Source organism: Mesoplodon mirus (genome assembly GCF_964341445.2).
Source record: "Mesoplodon mirus genome assembly, chromosome: 3".
Taxonomy (NCBI): Eukaryota; Metazoa; Chordata; class Mammalia; order Artiodactyla; family Ziphiidae; genus Mesoplodon; species Mesoplodon mirus.
In genome coordinates this window covers 12,160,654-12,183,691 of record NC_138978.1, presented here as the reverse complement: position 1 = coordinate 12,183,691, position 23,038 = coordinate 12,160,654, and positions in this window count along the sequence as shown.

Genomic DNA, 23,038 nt, shown 5'->3' with positions numbered 1-23,038 from the left:
GGTCTCATCCTCATGTCGGCCTCTTTCAGCAATCGGCTTCTCTCTGTGCTGAGGCACGTCCCCTGCTTCACTCACCTGTGGCCCCTTAATCCCTGATACCACATTGCCCAACCAGGACCTGGGAGAGATGAGCCTAGCCCAGCCCAGCTTCTGATTGGTTCTCCTGGGTCAGGTGAACACATACCTATCAGCTGTGACTTGAGAGGGTGGAGGTCACATGGCACCAATATGGCTGCTGAGATTCCTCCTTCTGGGTGGGGTGGGAGTGCTGGGGGGAATTTTCTTTGCTCTTTCATAGCCCTGGGGCCAGTTAGGGCCCAAGAACATGTGAGGTGGGTGGCTTTTGATTTTTCTCCCCTGTCTCTGCCTTTCTTATATTTAGTCTAAGAACAAAAACACGGCAGAGAGGAAAGGAAGGGCCAGGGTCTTTCTTCTGGTTTTTACCTTTTTAGCTTTTTCTGTAGTGAAAAGATAAAGAGCTCTGAGAAGTCTGAACCAGTGAACAAGCAGGACGAGTGTGCCTTCGGGAATTTTGAGGTGAAAGTGACCTCCTGCTTTGGTTTTAATTTACTCTTGCAGATAACTTCCTTGTCTTCCTAGGCACTATTCAGGGCTCCAGCCTATTGCTACCATTCCCAGCTAACATTCTCCCTGCCTTCCTTTTAGACGGAGGTGCATCCATGCTCCATATTTTACGTACTAAACATCCATGAGCTATTCTCTGAACAACGTGAATAATTTTCTACTTGATTGTTTCCACACATACAAAACAACTAAGGTCCTTTGTGCAATTTCCACAGCACTCCTGCCGTATAGGAAGAGTCCAGAAGTGTTCAGATCAAAGTGGGGGGCTGGTCTCTAATGAGTTGAAGATTGAGCCCCGTGTTGGTTTGCTAAACACAGTGATGAATTCCCACAAGCTTAGTGGCCTAAAACAACAAACGTATTCTCTCATGGGTCTGGGGGCTGGAAGCCCCAAATCAGCATCAGCTGGGCTGCAATCAAGGTTTTTCAGAAGGACCAAACTCCCTTGGATGCTCTAGGGAGGAGTCCATCCCTTGCCTCTTCCAGCTCTGGTGGCTGCTGGCATCCCTTTCTTCTTTTCTTTTTTTTTTCTCGCTATGTAGGATTCCCATCTAGGGAAATACAATAATTTATATGTGCATTTTCCTGTTGATGGACATTTAAATTGTTTCCAATTTTCACTATGATTTCTTTTAAAAATTTTTTTATATACTTTTTAAAGGTTACTTTACATTTATAGTTATTACAAAATATTGGCTATATTCCCTGTGTTGTACAATACATCCTTGAGCCTATTGTACACCTAGAAGTTTACATCTCTCACCTCCCCACCGTGTATTGCCCCTCCTCCCACTCCGTGCTGGCAACCATTAGTTTGTTCTCTATATCTGTGACTCTCCTCCTTTTTTGGTATATTTTGTAGTTTGTTGTATTTTTTACATTCCATATATAGGTGATATCCTATAGTATTTGTTTTTGTTTGACTTATTTCACTTACCACAATGCCCTCCAAGTCCACCCATGTTGCTGCAAATGGCAAAATTTCGTTCTTTTTTAAGGCTGAGTAGTATTCCATTGGTTATATGTACCACATCTTCTTTATCCATTCATCTCTTTAAAATTTTTTTTTTTTTTTTTTTTGCGGTACGCGGGCCTCTCACTGTTGTGGCCTCCCCCGTTGCAGAGCACAGGCTCCAGATGCACAGGCTCAATGGCAATGGCTCACGGGCCCAGCCGCACCGCGGCATGTGGGATCTTCCTGGACCGGGGCACAAACCCGTGTCCCCTGCATCGGCAGGCGGACTCTCAACCACTGCGCCACCAGGGAAGCCCCTATCCATTCATCTCTTGATGACACTTAGGTTGCTTCCATATCTGGGTAATTGTAAATAATGACGCTCTGAACATTGGGGTGCATATATCTTTTCAAATACATGTTTTTGATAACACGTGTTTTTGTTTTTTTCGGATTTATACCCAGGAGTTGAGTTTCGAGGTCATATGGTAGTTCTATTTTTAGTTTTCTGAGAACCCTCCATACTGTTTTCCACAGTGGCTGTGCCAGTTTACATTCCTACCAACACTGTACCAGGGTTCCCTTTTCTCTAAAAATTGTAAATTTTCTTCCTAGGTGTAATTGAGATGGTAGTTCAATAATAACATAAGATCAGGTGAAGTCTAAAGAAATTTTAGAAAACCTGGATAAAGTAAGAAAACATCTGTTTGCTGGCATCTGAATGTTAGAGAGACACCAAGACATGTGGGCCAAGTTCTGGAGAGAAGGGAAACACAGACGCAAGCTTGACATTTGGTGCAGCTTTTCTCCTTGGGGCATTTGCTGATTCAAATCTTACAGCCTAGGAGCTGAAAAGCCAAGGAGTTCAAAAGACTCTAACCACAGAAGCTGCTGGCATCGCTTGACTTGTAGGTGCAGCACTCTAGTCCTGCCTCTGTGGTCACTGCCTCCGCCTCTTCTTTGTATATAATCTCCTCCTGTCTCTCACTTATAAGTACACTTACAGATGGCACTTAGGGCGAGGATAGTCTCAACTCAAAATCCTTATATCCGCAAAACTTTACCTTATAAGGTAACATTCTCAGGTCCCAGGGATTAGAGCCTGAGATCTTTGGGGCCACCAGTCAGCCCACTGTAAGCCCTAAACGTCTTCTCTCCTGAGGAAGGTCTAGGCTGGGCAGAAACCCCGACAGACATCTACCAGAGGCCAGATTGAGAGCCCTTTTAGAAGGTCATTTCTCAGCTCATTTGGAACCTTGCTATTGCCCTTTTTTTTTTTTTTTCTTTTCTTTTCGGTACGTGGATCTCTCACTGTTGCGGCCTCTACTGCTGCGGAGCACAGGCTCTGGACGCACAGGCTCAGCAGCCATGGCTCACGGGCCCAGCCGCTCGGTGGCATGTGGGATCCTCCCGGACCGGAGCACGAACCCGTGTCCCCTGCACTGGCAGTCGGACTCTCAACCACTGCGCCACCAAGGAAGCCCTGCCCTTTCTTTTTTCCTCCTGTTTGTCCTCAACAGGGGGAAGCATTAAGAGTTAATGAGGGGCTTCCCTGGTGGTGCAGTGGTTAAGAATCCGCCTGCCAATGCAGGGGACACAGGCTCGAGTCCTGGTCCAGGATGATCCCACATGCCGCGGAGCAACTAAGCCCGTGCGCCACAACTAGTGAGCCTGCGTTCTTGAGCCTGCGAGCCACAACTACTGAAGCCTCCATGCCTAGAGCCCGTGCTCCGCAACAAGAGAAGGCCATGGAATGAGAAGCCCACGCAACGCAACAAAGAGTAGCCCCTGCTCGCCACAACTAGAGAAATCCCGGACGCAGCAACGAAGACCCAATGCAGCCATCAATTTAAAAATAATAATAATAAAAAAAATAAATGCATTAGCAGATTTTGGGTTTCCTCTCATTGTTAGTGTATTGCTTTTATTCCTAAGACCCTAAAAAATAGGAAACCATTCCACTTACCAGGAACACACTTTGCAACACGGATCCAGGGGAAGCTGTTTTCTTCCGTAGACACTTCATGACCCCGGTTTCCACAACAGCAGGCACTGCTGGCTCTGCCAAGTTGCTGGAGAAGGGCACCTTATCTGCAAAGTCACGAATCCAAATGGGCCCCCCTTGGCAAGGGTGGAAGGAAGTTGTTTGGCTTAGCTTCTTGGGGGATCAGAAGATTGGGAGTTCTGGGGGGGGGGGACTGCAGGTACCTTGCTGTCCCTTGGTACAACGTCAGGGGAAAGAAAGGTCGCTGGTAGCTTCTCAGAGCTACCAGTTGGGGCTGTGCAGAGCGTCTTAGTAAATGCCACTTTGGTTGCAAATAACAGAAACTCAAACCGGCTGAAGAAAAAAGGCGACATCTATGGAGAAGAAAAAATGGCTCCTGCCTGTCCAGACTCCTCCGCTTTGCTTGCCCTTTGATTCTCTAACCTTCCGCATTTCCTTTCAGTAAACTCCTTTTCTGTTTAAGTGAGCCACAGGAGATTTCTGTTGGTTGCAACCAGAGAATCTTGAGTGATACAAAACGTCCTAGTGGAACCCAAGGGCAGGCATTGGAATGGGCCTTTCCAAGGAAAGAAACCAGGAACCAGAAAGTCATCAGGAATCAGGGCAACTTTCTGCATCAGTTGGAATGCCTTCAGCTTTTCTTTTTTTTCCTTCATGGAGCTCATAATCCATTCATTTTTTCAATAAACAATTATTGAGTATCTATCCGGTGCCAGGCACCCTGGTAGGTCTTAGAGTTCCATACAGGTATAAAATATGCCAAGACCCCTGCCCTCAAGTAGCTCACATTCTAGTGAAGATAAGACATGGAGCACATAGAGTATATTCACAACACAGAATAAGAAGAGCTATGCCATGGACACATATACACCAGCAAACATCAAATAGATAGCTAGTGGGAAGCAGCCGCACAGCACAGGGAGATCAGCTCAGCGCTCCGCGACCACCTAGAGGGGTGGGACAGGGAGGGCGGGAGGGAGGGAGACGCAAGAGGGAAGAGACATGGGAACACACGCACATGCATAACTGATTCACCCTGCCACAAAGCAGAAACCAACACACCATTGTAAAGCAACTACACACCATTGTAAAGCAACAAAGAAGAAAAAAAAAAAAAAAACAACAAGAGCTATGCCAGAGGGATGAAGCATGACTGTCTTCATAGACCTAGAAAGCACAGATGCAATTATCCTGGTAGAGAGGGCCTGGGCAGAGAATCGCAGGTAGGTGAACCTGTGTGCACAGAGAACATGGTATGTATGAGAAGCTGCAAGTTTTCAACATCCGTGGAGCAAAAGAGTTCTTGCAAAAGTAGTGGGAGACGTGGCTGAAGAAATTGGTTGAGGATGAAGCATAAAACACCCACTGAAGTGTGATCTTTTTTTCCTGAGGAGGCACGGTGGAGCCATGGAAGATTTTTAAGCTGTTTGAGGACATGGTCAATTCTCTGGGTTTCAGAAAAGTCCCTCTGGAGTCTGGGATGTGGTGAAAGTTGGGCTGGACCTTTCACCAGCGGGCATGCTCCGTCGCTCAGGAAAGGTTTTCGCTCTGCCTTGGGAAATTTTTCACGCCGCTCTGGCAGCGGAGCTCGCCCCGCCCACGGCTTCTCCTCACTGGATTGGTTGAACTCAGGGAGGCTACCAGGAGGCCCAGTGGACCTCCCAACGCCACACCCCCGCCCCCGCCCGTTAACGCTCTGGGCGCGCGCTGCCTTCAGCTTTAAATAACAGAAACCTGGATGTGGGTAGATGGTAAAACTTTGGAGCCCCTCCCAAATGAACTCTAGCCATGTGGCTTGCTTTGTCTGATGAGATGTTGGCAAACACATGGCAGGTGGAGACTTGAAAAGTGTGCTTTGGGGCTTTCTCTCTCCTCTTGCTCTTGGAAACCTGTACCCACCACACGTGGCCTGGTCTGGCCTGCTGGGTGATGAGGGACCACACCAGGCAGAATCAGACGTCCCAGCTGAGGCCTTTCTAGACCAGGGTTTCTCATTCTCGGTACTATTGACATATTGGATCAAATAAGTCTTGGTTGTGGGCAGCTGTTCTGTGCACTGCAGGATGTTTAGGAGCATCCCTGGCCTCTACCCCGAGATGATAGGATCACCCCCACCCCAGTTTAACAACCAAAGTGTGTCCAGACGTTGCCAAATGCCCCCTGGGTGGCAAAATCGCCCCATGCTTACCGGGCAATGACCAGGCTGCCCTGTACACGAAGCCACCCTAAACTAGCCCCAGCCAAACCAACCAGACTAGTACAAGTGGCCAGCTTGACGCATGGAATCATGAGAAATAATAGTTGCCATTTTAAGTCACTAACTTTTGAGTGATTTGCTCCACAGCACAAACAGGTACATCTGACTACAGTGGCTGAAACTGATAGGATTTATGTATTTATACAACAGGATGTACAGAGGTAGGCAGTTCACGTACAGTGCAGAGCACAGTGATGCCACTAGGCTCCCACCCAGGCTTTTCATGTCTTTCCACTCCACTGTCCTTTGAGGTGGGCTTTGGTCTCTTGCTTGTTACCTGGTGATCCCCAACATGGCTGCTCCAGCTCCAAGTCTGAGCTCCAGGAGAGGAAAAGGAGACAAGGCAAAGGGACAAAGAGAAAAACTTTCTCCTAGCAATGCCTTGCCTTTAATTCCAGAAGGGAAGCCCTGCCCAGGGCCTTCACCTGCATGTCACTGGCCAGAACTGAACAACACAGCCAGGTCTAGCTGCAAGGGAGGCTGGGAAATTAGGGCATTTCACGTTCTGCTTATACAGTAGAGGGAGGCAATGACTAAGGGGCTTGTAGTGTCTGCTGCACTGTCTCTCTGGGGGTTGTCTTGGTTTCTTCTTCTTCTTTTTTTTTTTTTTTTTTTTGCCACACGGTGTGGCTTATGCGATCCTAGCTACGTGACCAGGGATTGAGTCTGGGCCCTTGGCAGTGAAAGCATAGGGTGGACCGCCAGGGAATTCCCTGGGTCTTGGTTTCTTGTTTCTACTTGTTGCTTATCTATCCTGGCCATCTCTTTCTAAGACTGGCTTTGTTTCTCCAAACACAGTGGGAGAAATGGCCACCCCAGCTGGGAACTGCATCAAGACTTTCAGCTCCGGGCCATTAATGACCTGTGTGGTAACTCCGTGTCCCACTTCCAAATATCAAGGGCACAGGTGCTGATTGGCCCAGCTTGGGTTAGAAGAGAAACCTGATTGGTCTGGCTTGGGTACACTATCTACTGATCAGCCAGTCAGGTGTGGCCAAGAGAGCAGCAGTAGGTAGGGTAAACCTGGTTGGGGAATGTGCATTCTCAGAGAAAGGGGTGTGTGGCTGAGGAGACACCTAAAGAACCATCTAGTTCAAGGAGTGAAGAAAGGACATTGCCATTGTGGGTTGCAATGTTGATACAATAAAGATTAACACGTCCTTTGAAAGACCTCAAATACAGTGGAGTCACATAGGCATTACATTTAACTTATGCAAATTCAAATATTTGTATTCAACCAAAGTATTTTTTTCCCCACACAATTTGGCTTCCAAACATGAGCCAGCTACTTAACTACTGCCTGACCAAGTGATCTTTTCTGGTGCTGGAGATTGCTGTTTTGGATTTGGGGGATATGGTACAGTATAAGTAATATGTTCTTTATGGAAAACTGCTGGGATTTTCAAGATTATTTTTAAGGTCAGGTGATGCTCACCCTTCTCACTGTGTAAGAAGTACCTTTAGTGGAAGATCATGCAAATCATTTTTCCCGTTTCCTTCTAGTTTTAATCAGTATAAAGAATGCATTTGGTTTTAAAATATCAAAATACTTTTATTGTGGCTTTTTAAAAATAAAAGTAAATGATATTCATGGCTTCTGGCTCTTCCTCCTGTTTTGTTTGGTGGTCTCTGGCCGTACAAGAAAGGCAGGGAGAGAACAGATGGCTGGAGAGAAGGCAAAAATGAGGGTCTCTTCAAACACCACGGGAAAGGGGTGTGTCCACCTGGGCAGTGTGTGTTCTTTGATGACTGGGTACTTGGTCTGTCCTGATGGCCTGGGACTTGACCTACTGGGCTGTCTTGGTGCGGCAGAATGGGCAGCGTGAGATGGAGTTAGAAACCTGGGTTCCAGACCCAATTCTTGAATTTACTAGCTGTGTGACTTTAGACGGGCCATTTAACCTCTCTGGGCCTCAGCTTCCTCCTTTGTAAAATGGGGAACATAATGCTATTTACCTCCCAGGGCTTGAGAGAGGATTAGACGAGAAGTGTTTTGAACACCGCAGAGCGCCATATATACATGACTCACTGTTATGGAAGCGATAAAACTGGTTGCTGTTCACATTTATTATAATCAATTCAGATACAAATGCACTATACCATGGCCCCAACAGCCCTGAGGTTACCATTCTGTCCTGAGGCCCCAGTACACGCCCTGGGTTTTCTCAACTGCGGGCTTCTCAGAGCTCCTTGGAGGTGTGACATTTGGGTTTGTCACTACCCAAACACATAACTGCATCTACCAGGCCTAGGAGTCTGAATTTCAAACTTATTCTTCATACGCCTGCATACGTTTACATTCATAATATCTGTGAAAATAACCCCTCTCCTCACACACTCCAAAATACAGTATTGTGCAAAATACCAGTCTAGGAAGCAACACACTAGGGTAGCAACCTTTAATGTCCTAAAAAAGCATCTTAGTAGTTTGACGCAGAAGAGTTACACTGACTCACGGAGCATCACGCGAGGCCCAGCGGGACGACGTTTCTAGTTCCTTCCACCAGGTTTAGAAAACAGAAGGCTCTGGCTGGATTTGCTGGACATTTCTCTCTTCAGCATCTCCGTTCCTTGGTCCATCTTTGGGGTGCCTTTTCTGGCTCCAACCTACAACAAGCAAGAGCAACAAATGCCCAAACTCTATAATTGTAGGGAGATCCCCAAATATTTCTCAAATGGCATTTTTTGTTACTCAAAATAAAATCTTTGTTGTAAAAAATATTTATATACACACATAGACGTGAGCAAAATGAAGGTAAAATGATCCACCATTATCACACTACCCACAGGTAACCTTATTCACATTTTGGTGTACACTCTTCCAGATACACAGTTAACATTTTCTTCTTACATTTGCACCTTTTTTTGAACCAGGAGTTTCTGATTATAGGCAATTTCATTGGGATGGACTTTCTCTCGAAAAGCTGTTACTGAACTGAATGCCTTATGTCTCTGATGTCTTAGGAGGGTAAAATGCAGCATACTCTAGGGGGTCTGTCTAACCCTTTTCTGAGCACTACTCCTGGATCCAGGCAGCCATGTGTGTGACTCTGTCCCTGGTCATAGCTGATCGGGCACTTGGCACGGGCTGGGCTTTTAAGATGGTCACTCCCAGGATTTGGGGTTATGGGCTCTAAGATGCTACTTGCTTCCTGGGCTGGTCCTTTGAACTGGGGGACCATGAGGTCATTCCTTCCTGTCACATGACTGGAGAGAGCAGAGATCAGGGGAGCCACACAGAGACACAGAGAGGAGATACGGCCTGTGTGTGCGTGTGCGCATGCTTGTGTGTGTGTAAAAGAGATGATGCCTGAGATCTGATGGCTTACCAGTTCTATTTCGAGGCCAGGCTCTCTTTCAGCTCCCAGTTTTTATGAGGCACTCACCCCTATATCCTTAAAAAAGCCCCCTCCCCCCCTTTGTTTTTTGCGGTACGCAGGCCTCTCAGTGTTGTGGCCTCTCCCGTTGCGGAGCACAGGCTCCGGACGCGCAGGCTCAGCGGCCATGGCTCACAGGCCCAGCCGCTCCGTGGCATGTGGGATCTTCCCAGACCGGGGCACGAACCCGTGTCCCCTGCATCGGCAGGCGGACTCTCAACCACTGCGCCACCAGGGAAGCCCAAGGCCCACTCTTGGGGAAGGAGTCGCCCAAGTTACACTTGGCAAGGAACCTGGAGGAAACCTTTCTGTACTGACGAGATCCTAGACACCAAACTTCTAAGCTCAGGCTGGAGGGCAGGGAGAATGGGAAGCTGGCTCTTTGCTCTTAGCCGAAGCACCATCTGCCCCGCTTCTGTTAAAGCCAGAGGCAGCGTGAAGTTCCAGGGCGTCTCACATCTCAGAGAAGCATAATGTTCCCACAACATCCGGGACCCATCCCAGTATCTCCTCTGCCATTTCACATCCCCAGGTGGTCCTCAGACAAAACCTAGATGTAGGGCAGTTTCTGCCTCCTCCCAGCTCAGTCATATATGTGAGTGAATAAGTAACAAACTTCCAGTCGTTTCCACTTTGCAGGGTGGCAAACGTCTCAGATCAAGTGGGGCCCTCAGGATGCTCTCTATCCTCTTAACATCCTGCTCTGGGGACTAACCACCTTCTGGTCTTAGCACAAGGATGCTGGTTGAGAAGCTTCTATTTTCCAAATATATCCCTCACCTAGAATATCTTCGTTTCTTCCCATGATAATTTGGTTGCCTCAGCATGACTGTGGCCTTTTATCAAACTTGAATGTCTCCTCTCTCATATTCAACCAAAATGTGTTTGGCTTTCTAGCTTCCTGAGAGCTCACCTCTACTGTCTGCAAAGTGGGAACGTAGACTGGCTTAATTCCAGTTCCAGGGCTGATTTGTCAATGGCAATGTTTCAACATGTTCAAGATTTCGTAGTCTTAATTCTCAACTTGGAAGAGAATTCTAGAGGATGCTTCCTTGAAATTTCAGAGAAATGCCACTGGAAATGTATCCGGTTTATTACCTGGAGGTTTCTAACCTAAAGGAGGAAAAGCTAGCACTCAGCTGGGTGTCAGATCTGCACTGATTCCCAGCTCTCCTACTGAGCTGTGTGGCTCTGGACAAAGAAAGTCTCTGAGCCTCAGACACCTCATGTGTAAATTGGGTATAATAACAACACCCACCCCATAGGGTTGTTGTGAAGCTTAAAAGAGATACTGCACGTGGAGTGTTTGGCTCTGTGCCCGGCACATGCCAAATGCTCAATACATAATAGATGTGGGATAACTGTCAACTGGGCTTCCTGCTGACGTTCTAGGGTTTTCTCTCTTCTCTCTTCTGGCTCACCTGGAAATGTGAGTTCTGCATCTTTGAGTTCTTCATCAGCTCTCCAAACATTCGTCTCTTTAACACAGAAAGAATATTGACCAAATTTAGCTTATGTTCTTCTTTGCCTTTTGCATCAGAGAAAAATGGATTTTTCTCAACTTTCAGATGCTACCCATTTGGATGGAATGTTGAGCCTTCCTAGGTGAGGAGGTGAGGATAGAGGTCTGCAGAAGGGGGTGTGGCTTTGGGGTAACGCTACACTGTCCTGCTGCACCTTTTAGGGAATCTCTGTTCCATATTCCAGCAGAGAAGGAGGTGGTCAACCAAGAAGGCTATGAAGGATACTGTATTCTTCTTGGAGGACAGATCTGCTTTAGCTGGAAGCAGAGCCTCCTAGATCAGTGGAAGAGGCTGTAGATGTCCAGTGGCTTTCCACCCAGTGGAAATGTTGAAAGCCCCATTGGCTAACCTCCCTGGCAGGGACGACAGGGGCCTGTTGGGAAGCCAGCATCACTGAAACCCTGGAGCTTGCCACTCCCCTGGGGTTTGATTACTATTGCTGACCCTGATCTGCTCAAGACCCTGCACCTCAGGGGCAGCTCATCAAAGAAAGAGCATCCCCTAGGCACTGGAGACACAAAAGTGAGAGGGAACTGGGGTCTCCCTTGCAGACCGACACTCCGCAGGTGAATGTGCAGTGGTGTCAGGAAGGAGACGTTCTCCTAGAGCCCTGAGCATCCACTGGGGTCGCCAACCTGATTCCTACAGCGGCCAGGAAAGTAAAAGAAGTGGGTGAAGTGAGCTGGGGTGGTGGTGGACAGCAGCAAACACATGAGCCCAGCGCCTTTCTAAGGGGCCTGGAAGATGGAGGCTTGTGATGGTGGCTTGTGGGTCTGTGGGCCTAGGGTCGCCAGATCTTCCAAGTTTCCCAGAGAAGCTGGAAATCCAGAGTATTCCAGGAAACTGCCCTAGTTTGAAATGTAACTAAAAAAAAAATCCCATGGACCAAATGGAATATATCTGTGGGCTGCCATTTTGCGACACCTGGTTCAGAACCTCCCTGCTTGGTGTCTAGTTGGTGCTCAGTAAATGTTGGAGGGGTTGCCAGATAAAATACAGGATGCCCAGTTAAATCGGAATTTCAGAATGAAGCCAACAAATTTGTGAGTGTGAATATGCCCCGTGTAATATTTAGGACATTTATACTGAATAGCTTTTGTTGTTTATCTGAAATTAAAATTTAACTGGGCATCATGTTTTTGGTTCGTTTGTTTTCCCCTCAATCTGGCAACCCTACCGGGTAGTCACAAAACTCAGGGAGGAAATAAGGCTGTCTTTTGGGACAGGGCATAGGTGCTTACAAGACTCTTCCATTCTCCCAGAAGGATGCTAACTCTACCCTCAGAGGACTGTCCGTGAAGGCTGATGGGCCCGTATTGAACTGACAGTTGCCCTCCAGGCATTTTCCGTGGAGAAGGCCTCGAGCCTGCAGCCACTCAGTATTTATCACAAACTCAGTTGAGACAATCACTATCCAAATTCCCAGATATTATAAAGCAGGGGTTAGTTTTAAACCAACAGCCTTCTTCTCTCTCACCCCATCCCCCACCTCTTTTTTTGCAGAACCGTTTATCCAAGCAAAATCCCATGAGGAACTTGGGGTATAAGATAATGGAGAGCTTCTCTGGCGGGAGAAAGGTGTGTGTGCTTTGAGAGTCACACCCGTCCATGGCACCCAAAGGCTCAAGGGAACCCCAGTTTGAACATTGCTGCAAAATTCCTTCCTGGATTAAGTTCCATCAGTGGGCAGCTGGGCACTGAAGGGCAGAGCCTGGCCCCTGTGCACCTGCTTTTCCTGAACTTTACTGAACACACTGGGATGTGATGAAGGGGGTGCGGGAGGGTCTTTTTCTTTAGCCTTCTTCTATCCATAGGCTGCATAGGCCTGGCCACATGGTTCTACTTCATCATTGTGGGCGGAAGAGCACCACCCCAAGCCCCTCCCATCCCACGCTCCTCCTACACAACATCTACCAATTGTGGGGCTTCCCTGGTGGCGCAGAGGTTGAGAGTCCTCCTGCCGACGCAGGGCACACGGGTTCGTGTCCCGGTCCAGGAGGATCCCACATGCCGCGGAGCGGCTGGGCCCGTGAGCCATGGCCGCTGAGCCTGCGCGTCCGGAGCCTGTGCTCCGCAACGGGAGAGGCCACAACAGTGAGAGGCCTGCGTACCGCAAAAACAAACAAACAAACAAACAAAACACACAAGTGGCACGGAGGAAGCCAGAATCTTGAGAATACCTGGGCCCAAGGAAATCTTGGAAGATAGTGAGTTAAAGAGAATAGTGAGGATAATGACGATGGTAGGAGAGGGTGAATGCTTTGTGGTCCTATGTGCTAAGGCTTTTGTATACAAGCTCCCATTGGGAAGGCTACGAGCTAGGTGCCATTTTTATTCTCATCTTAAAGAAGAGGGACCTGAGCTAATTAAGCAGAGGGAAGGTTAGGGGGTTTTCCTGGCTCAGACCACAGGGCAAAGCGGTGGTCACGCCCCCAAGCCAGGACTTGATTGGCTGGAGATTTGATTGGCAGGAGAGCTGAGCGGCTTCTCCTGCCAGAAGCAGCCGGTGCCCTTCAGCCTTTCTTCCACTTCAAGCCCTGAGAAAGGGCTTGCGTGCTTCCCAAGTGGCAACTTCTGTGCATTTAAAAATTTCCTCTTGAATATCCCAGCCTTAACCCATTCACAAAAGGTATCTGGGTCCTTTCTTGGCCGTGGCCCTAGTCGTATTCACCAAAGAGAAGAGCGCGTCCCATAAGAGCTGGCGGCTTTGGGAGGACCGCGGAAGGCGTCAGCTGGCAGGAAGCTCCCTGAAAGAAATAGAGGAGTCCCCACCCATCCAGGAGCTGCCTATTCTTCCCCCTTAGACACGGGGCTTGTGATGTGCCAGGCACTGCAGGCATTTTGCCATTTAACCCTCCCGCTGCCCCACGGAGTAGGCCCCTTGCTAACACTTTTGGTTGCTTTTGTTGAGGAACCTGGGATACAGAGGTCAAGCCACTTACTCAGGGTCATTCGGGGCAGCGGTGGGGCTTGACCCCTATTTGTTTGACTCCAAATCTGGCCTCTGAACTCTGAGAGACACTGCCGGCTTCTCGAGGGATGTGGGATGTGGATTCGAGTGAGCACGGCCTGGGCCGCGGTTCCCTTCCCTCTGCCACATGGACAGAGCCACAGGCCCAGTTCGCTGTGAAGGCCCAGCATCTTATACCAAGTCTCATTTTCACAGCCAGAGATATTAGTGTGGAAATAGGACTTTTGATTCTTGAAAGGTCTGCTTGGTGAAGAGATGGTCAAACATTAAAACTACAAACTCCATTTTTTTTGGGGGGGGCAATTCTGAAGCTTAAGGTGTGTAATTTCATCTCAGTGCTTCAACCCTGCCACCTCTGTGAACGGCTGAAGAGTTTCAAAGTTTTATACAGAAGGCTAAAAAACTAAGGCTCCTTGTGAAAATACTAAGTGTAAAACTTAGAAAAGAGGAATTCTACTTTCTGTTCATTTCTGCTTAAAGACAACGAAGATATACTCCCTGGAAGGAACGGATGCCAAGACAGATGTATACAAGTGCCCTTTAGGATCCAGCAAAACTTTCAAATGTATTATTGTTTTCTTCCTGACAAACAAGCTGGCATGTCCCTTGCATTGTGTGTGAATGAGGCAGCCCATGAATAATGCATGTGAAGCCTGATTATGTAAATCCTCAGGTTTTCAGTACATGACAATGGCTTTTTTTGGGCCCTTCTCTGTCCCATTCTGTGGTCTGGTGTCTCTGCTTTGGGGCCTAGTCTGCCAAGCCCTGGGGGTGGGGGTGGGGGGCATTTCGGAGAGGGGTGAACTCTCCAGAGGGCACATCAAAGGGAAAGTCACAACTCTGTCACTGGCCCAGCTCTCCCTGGCATTGCTTGGTGTGAAAGGAAACTGTCCTCTGCCTGAGGCAGCCCGATGACACATGCAGACTAAGGCCTGTGATGTTTAATTCACAGCAGTGAGCACTGGAAACACCGCATCCAGGCTCCCTCAGAGCAGGACAGCCACTTTTCATTTCTGGGGCTCTAAGCCAGAGAGCCTGCTGTCTGGAAACCTATTGCCTGGAAGGTTGGCAGGATGGAGGGCAGGCTTCTGCAAGGAACTATCTGACCATCACCTCCTGGTTGAGGAGAAGGGCACCCTTCTATGACCTTGGCCTCCTTAGAGCTCATGCAGGCAACAAACACACACATGCAAATACACACACATGCAAACACACAGCACATACTCACATGTACACAGATACACGCAAGCATGCGTGTACAAATACACAGCCCCAAGTCAGAAAGACTGGAGTACTATTCTGGCTACTCAGAAGAGCAAACCCAAATCTTTATTCTCAGAGAGCTTATTCCTCGGTGTATCCCTGGCACCTGGCAGAACAATGAAAATCAGAAGCGCCGTCTTTAAAAACACTCGGGCTGTTCACTCAACTGATTGTGGTCATCATTGCAGGAGGCAGGGAAGTCAGATCATGATGCTGGACACCCTTAAGCTCAGTACAGTGCTGTGTGTCAATTATGTCTCAATAAAACTGGTAGAAAAAATAGTTATCTGGATAGAAAGAACAAGATAAAATACACGAATTATCAAAAGTTAAAAAAATACAGACGAGCTAGACTATGAGTCTCAGAAAGCACTGTTCACAACAGCCAGGACATGGAAGCAGCCTAAATGTCGATGGAGGAGTGGATAAAGAAGATGTGGTACAAATATACAGTGGAATACTACTCAGCCGTAAAAAAGAATGAAGTAATGTCATTTGCAGCAACATGGATGGACCTAGAGACTATCATACTATGTGAAGTAAGTCAGACAAAGACAAATATCATATTATATCACTTATATGTGGAATCTAAAAAAATGATACAAATGAGCTTATTTACAAAACAGAAACAGACTCACAGACTTTGAAAACAAACTTATGGTTACCAAAGTGGAAATGTGGTGGGGAGGGATAAATTAGGAGTTTGGGTTTAACATATACACACTATTATATATAAAATATGTAATCAACAAGGACCTACTGTAGAGCACAGGGAACTCTACTCAATATTCTGTAATAACTTATATGGGAAAAGAATCTGAAAGAGAATAGATATATGTGTATGTATAACTGAATCACTTTGCTGTACACCTGAAACTAACACAACTCTGTAAATCAACTATACTCCAATATTAAATTAAAAAAAAGAAAGTTAAAAAAAATAGAGGCAAGCTAGACTATGAGTCTCAGAGAGGTTAAGCTAACACATATATATGGAATCTACAAAAAAAAAAAAAAGAAGGTTCTGATGAACCTAGGGGCAGCCAGGAATAAAGACACAGATGTAGAGAATGGACTTGAGGAAATGGGGAGGGGGAAGGGTAAGCTGGGACGAAGTGAGAGAGTGGCATGGACATATATACACTACCAAATGTAAAACAGATAGCTAGTGGGAAGCAGCTGCATAGCACAGGGAGATCAGCTCATTGCTTTGCGACCACCTAGAGGGGTGGCATAAGGAGGGTGGGAGGGAGACGCAAGAGGGAGGGATCTGAGGATATACGTATGCATATAGCTGATTCACTTTGTTACACAGCAGAAATGAACACAACACTGTAAAGCAATTATACTCCAATAAAGATGTTAAAAAAAAAAGAAAAGCTGCCTGAAGTCACACAGTAAATGGCAGAACAAGAGTCTAAACCTAAGTCTGCCTAATGCTAAAGCTATTCTGCCACCTTCCTTTGCAATGAGCGAATGCATTCTGTGCTGCCTGGATCCCACTGGGACTTCAGTTGGCTGTTTCTAAAGGGAGCTGAGGGGCAGCCTCAGAGGCTCTGCTCCGAGCAGGGACCTCTCACCTTCTGCTGCCTGATCGCCCTGGTGACCCTCTTCTCCTGGTGCAGCCGCTCTTCCATGTGCGCCAGGGCCTCCTTCAGCAGCGCCTTTTCTTCGGCCTCTTTGGAGATGTCCTTCAGCTTTGCCACCTGTGACTGGTACATCTGAACCGACACTTTGCTCTGCCTGAGCACACAGGGGAGACAAAGTCTCTTTTCTCCTCAGCTTTCTCACTCACCACCAATGCTCCCGACCTGGGAGATCCTCAGAACACTTCCATATATGCCTGGCTTCGCGGTTTCCTTACAAGTGGGGGGAAGGCTGAAGATGTGGGGACTAGAGGGCAGAATAAATAGCCCATTGGCTGTGGACGTGCAGCATGAAGGGGGCAACGGTTATGCTACCAGCCCCTCCCAATTTTCCAGAGAGGGTCGGGGAACGGATACCACTGAAAATAGGATGGAATTACGAAAAGCACACACATGGTGAAACATCAGACACATTTATAAAAGGTGCACCTTATTCCTTAGCAGTAGGGTACTTTAACTGCTGCTTTCTTGCCCAGAGACTTGGGTCCATCAGGCCCTGAGTCACCATCCCGCCTCCCCCCTCCACACCCAGGCCTCTGTCCTCTTGTCCTGGTCCCTACGGGTCTGCAGCTGCCCCGAGGTTTAGCCTGGAGAATGGAGGCCTGGGCCTTTTGCCGGGGACATGGGCCATACTTGAGCTGTTCAATGTCCTTCTCGTATCGTCTCAAAAGCTCCTCTTTTCTCTGCAGCTGGTTCTTGAGTAGGGTGATCTTATCAAACACCAGGTACAGGTCTATTTCTCGAAGCTGGTAGACTCTCTCCCTCTCTTTTGGGGAGAGGTGTTTCATGGACACGTGACCTGACATACCTTGGATGTTCATCAAATTCCCGAGGGTTTTGCTCATGTCCATGTACTACGAGAAAGCATTTCGCAGGTAAGAGGCCTGGCCCAAGACCGCTGGTGACCACTTTGAGGAGGCAAACGTCTAATTCTGTTTCACTCATTTTCTGCAGTTGCAGAGAAGAAACACATACTTTGCAAATGAGTGCATTTGGGGTTTTTAGTACGACTTTCATTTTCCCCCGCATCCATTTACACTATGCCTTTTTGAGAATTGGGGGGAAGTGGGGAGGGGGAATGACAACAGACATAAACATTCATTCTTACTACCCAGTCTTGCAAGGAATTGGGCTCTGCAATTTCCAGCCCATGCTGGGATAGGAGATGGGTCTCGTGGAGCTACTGTAACAACTAAACATGTATGTGGCGTTGATGTTTAAACTATCTGCAGGGCACGCAGGTTTGGACAGGAGGGGACTGATACTGGGTATACCTACCAGCTTTTCACTAAGATCTAAAGCCTCAGCCACATCCGTTTTCCTTAACTTCTCAGTGGCCATGATGGACCCTGGGCTGGAAAGGCCATTTTGAGGCTGAAATAAAAAAAAAGAAGAAAAACTCTCTTGGCATTCCATTATGATTTTCTACATCCAGAAGAATAACCCAAACAATAATGGAAGAACTGGAAAGATACTAAAGAATAATTTGAGAGAGTTAATTTTTTTAACATCTTTATTGGAGTATAATTGCTTTACAATGGTGTGTTAGTTTCTGCTGTATCACAAAGTGAATCAGCTATACGTATCCATATATCCCCATATCCCCTGCCTCTTGCGTCTCCCTCCCACCCTCCCTATCCCACCCCTCTAGGTAGACACACAGCACCGACCTGCTCTCCCTGTGCGATGCAGCTGCTTCCCACTAGCTATCTATTTTACCTTTGGTGGCGTGTGTGTGTATATATGTCCATGCCAAGAGAGTTGGTTTTAAATCCAGTCTGACTCTGTGAACTGCTTTCTTTATGACTGTGTTCCTACCCCTTCAGAGCACAACTGCCTTTGAAATGATGCATCACTTGTGCCGTTCTTTGGCCACCGTCTCGTCTGTCTTCCCTTTAGGCCAGTGGTTCTCAACCGGGGGTGACTCTGTCCACCCTACCCCCTCCAGGACATTTAGCAATGCCTGGACACATTTGTGGTTGTCATAATTGCTGCTGGCGTCTAGTGGGTAGAGGACAAGGATGCTGCTAAACACCCCACGATGCATAGGGCAGTCTCCCAAACAAAGAGTTACCTGGCTCAAAAAATCAGTAGCGCTGATGTTGAGAAGACAAGCTCCAGAAAAATGGGGACCATGCGGCTTTTGCTCACTATCTCCCTCCTTGTGCCCAGCATGGCACCTGGCACCGAGTGGTGCATAGTGGGCATGTTTGTTGAATGAACGAATGAAGGTTAAGTGGAAAATAGCCTCCCTCCTTTTTATTAAAGGAATCTCATTTCTGTGCAGCAGAAACCATACCCTCACAAAATTTGGCCCAACCTTCTCCTAGCTCTGGAACCTGGTGGGTGGGCATCACTTCAGACCCTTTCCAGAGACAATGCAGATAGTGTTTGCAGCTGCATCTCCCTAAGACCCCAACCAGCCAGCTGGCTGCTGGAAGCCCAAATGACTGCATGCAATGGCCACCAGTCTGAATAGGTTACCCGAACTGAACGACTACAAATAACCATAATAAGCCTCCTTAAAAAATAAATTGGTTTTTAATGCTTGCCATGAGCACCTCTTAGCCCTAGCATTTGTTGGCACTACCCTGAAAACCTCTGAGATTAAAAACAAAACAACTAAAAAACTATAATGGCCCCCAAAGTGACTGTGATAGATAAGCGTGGACATATTTGTCTATGTATCTATGGAGATGAGAATAAAAGAGGGTATCTGAAGATGACAATAAACCGGGCAGATCTGCTGCAAAAAGAACCTGAGATACTGCTCAGTGTCTTCAGCTACCCTGAGCTGCATCGTCTGTACCTCTCCAGACGCCCCCTCTTTTCCTGAGGGGAGGGTCACTAAGGAAGAGCCTGGGCTACAGGATCCAAGCACACAGTCCCCACCCGGTCTCTGCAGGCTAGCAGACAGACCACCATGGACACACCCCTGGTGTGTCTTCAATCATTATTCTGTGACCTTGGGTGAGGTACTTGACCTCCTGAAGCCTTAATTTTTCTTATCTGTTAAATGGGGACAATAATAGTAACTATGACACAAGGCTGCTATGATGGTTAAATGACATAAGGCATGGAGCCGGCTGAGCTCAACGCCTGGCACACAGTAAGCAGTTCACAGATGTCAGCTATTCTTGCTCCTGCTCTTTCATTTAATTACTGCCAACCTTGGAGGATTGAGAGTTAGGAGGTTTCCTGCTCTGTGGTGTCAGTGGTGGGATGAGGGCTTGTTGCCAAGGAGAAGGTCTTGGAAGCAGGACCATCAGGACGTGAGATCCAGCTAAGCTCCCCACCTGGAGACGGTCCCTCTACTCTCAACCTCAGAGAAGGAAGGTTCAATTTTATCAGGAAGACCAACACGTTTCTGAAGACTCACACCTCTAGACGTGTGAGCAAATGTCTAGAAAAATTGTAGGAGAAAATGCTGGTACAGATAGGATGGCTTTATTATGTTTTCCAAAAGCTGGTTTAGACCAGCTGCCGCAGCAAGCCACGCTGGCCTGAGCTGTCCATTGTCATGTGTCAGTCAAACACCTTATCAAACATCCATTTAGGATACAGAGCACCTTCAACCTAACAATCAAAGTACTTCTGAAAATCCTGGAAAGCACAAACTATGCTCCCTAAGAAAGGAAGGTTTTCTTGGATAATGCTCTTTAAATACTGTTTAATAATAATAACTATCACCTATTAAAGTGCTCGCTACGAGCTAGGCACTGGGATAAGCACTTTACATAATGATCTCCTTTAATTTTTCCATCATCATTTTACAGCTGGGAAATTGAAGTCCCAGAAAGGTTAGGAGCCTGCCCAAGGTCACAGAGCTTGCAGAGCTGGGATTAGGACACAGGTCTCTGATTCTAGAACTTGTGTCTTCTTAATCATCATGGCTCCCTTTGGCTGCCCTTTATGTGTTCATGTTTTTCAGTTTATAGCAAAAAGCAAATGTTAGGCAAGCTCATCACATACTGTTGTACATTAGCTTGTTGGATATTTTCTGCAGAATATAACATGTGATGTGAAAAGGAGGGCCCAGAGATTGACCTGGCCAGCATCAGTGCAATGTTATATCATGCTGTACATGATGGGAAGCCGCCTTTCTATTCAAACATTGGATCGCTGGTACGGCCAGGCACCGACCAGTCCATACAGGTGCCAGCCCATCAGGGAGGACCTGGCCTCGAACCAATGATGTATACAGTGGTGCCAGGGCACACGGCTAGTGTCTGTCCTCATGCCCACCCTCCCCACGTGTCAGTCAATGCAGAGACAAAGTTTCTTTGGTTACCGTTCCGATCTCTACTCTTGAAAAAGTTGGCAACTCAGGTTTTACATCCAATATTTTCCGAACATTTTTTTCCATCCCGAGGGTCTTTAAGTCTAGAAATGATCCATCCATGTGGTCCTTATGATCTATAAAAGAAATAATTTACACTCAAAAGAAAGGCTCAGGAAGAAGTTACTGCATGTAAAAGTCACAGCTGCTATTTACTGGACACTTACCACAGGCCAGTACTAATGAGCTCACCATCCTCCCTTGGCAGGTGAGGCATCGAGGCCCAGAGAGGTGACATGACTTGTCCAAGGCCACACAGCTCAGATGAGGCTGCAGCCTCCCAGGGCTGGGGCACTGAGGGGGAACCTTCGGCCACAGGTGTGAGGATGGACTTGCACCCAGGCTTCTGTGTCCTAGCCCAGGGCTCCACCCAGCAGCAAGCTTGGTTTCTTGAAAGCCCTATTCCCTCTAAACAGGGTATTTATCCTGGGAAGTTCCCCAAGGTTGGTCCTTGCACAGCATCCGTCTATGAAAAAGTTTTCACTGGGCCACAGTGAAATAAGAAAAAGAAGGACAAGGTTCTGAGTTTTTCATGAAATCCTGTTTTTTTAATATCAAGGCCTGCTCTTGACTCTGAGCTCATGCCTACCCATCTATTTTTTTTCCTGCCCATCTTTTTTTATAACTCTGTTTTTTTAGTTATGAAATGATGGGGATAGAAGATGGTGGTCCTGGCAAATTGGTTAGTCCCTAAAGTGAACCCTCAAGTCTGGGGTCCACGGTTCTCAGCACAGAGGGGGTGACTAGGCAGGAGGAAACTTACTTGACAAGCAGGCCCTCTCAAGTTCTTTGATTCGTGCACGAAGCTCAGATAAAGCCTCTTTCTGACGCTGAATGACTTCCTCATGTCGGGACCCTTTGCACTTGGCTCCTAGATCACCGAAGGACTGCTCCTGTGGCCAGGATGGTGAGGACAGCAGCTTTATCAGTGATCACAACCTCCCTCTCTTGTATTTGAAGAAACATGAACAAATCATGGATTAGCAGAAACCCTGTCACTTACTTAGTACCTTGGAAAATATCATTACAGGGCTTCAGCAGAGAAGGAATTTAAAAATTGCATTTCGAATACAGAGTCACATCTAGGAAGATTTCCAACTTTCCTACCTACTTAGCATCACTATAAATAAGAGATCCCCCCTATGTTCCCTCCCCATGTTTTATTTCTTTTTTATTTCTAATATTCTTCTAAGCTTGGGTTTCCACTTGTTGTCATTCTGGTCTCATCTCTGAACAATCACATCAAATTTGCTCCTGGAGGGGCTTTTTTTTTTTTGCGGGCACCATGCAGCATGCAGGATATTAGTTCCCTGACCAGGGATCGAAACCGTGCCCCCTGCAGTGGAAGCACAGAGTCTTAACAACTGGACCGCCAGGGAAGTCCCTGGAGGGGCATTTTTTTTTTTTTTGCGGTACGAGGGCCTCTCACTGTTGTGGCCTCTTCTTTGCGGAGCACAGGCTCTGGACGCGCAGGCTCAGCGGCCATGGCTCACGGGCCCAGCCGCTCCGCAGCATGTGGGATCCTCCCGGACCGGGGCATGAACCGGTGTCCCCTGCATCCGCAGGCGGACTCTCAACCACTGCGCCACCAGGGAAGCCCCAGGTGGTTCTTATCGGCCAACTTGGGGAAAACCTTCTTCTAAGACTTTGTGGCTGAAAATGTAGTCTGCAGAGCTGTGCTATCGGTACCAGCTGGGAGCTATTCAGAAATGCAGAATCCCAGGCTCCCCCCACCCGAGACCTGCTGAGTCAGAATCTGCATTTCAACAACATCCCCATATGATCCGTGGACACCTTTGAGTTGAGAGGTGCCACTGTTAACTATCCTCTAATTGGCTGGTTTCTGGAAAAGTAAGTAGCCGTTTTGGCCATGTGTTTCCCCTGATATGCATGAAGAGAAAGCAAAAGACTGAAATACAATTGGTTGGTCTTGCACACACTTAGACACAAACCAGGACCCGCAGTAATGACTGGGATTTGTATCAATAAAATCAGCTGCGGTATATAAGCAAAGTACCATTTCTAGACATTTCAATAACCTTGCCTCTTCAAGTTGATCTTCAAGTTGATCTCTGAGTTTTAGGATTCAAGCTTCATGTTAATTCCTCCTACATCAT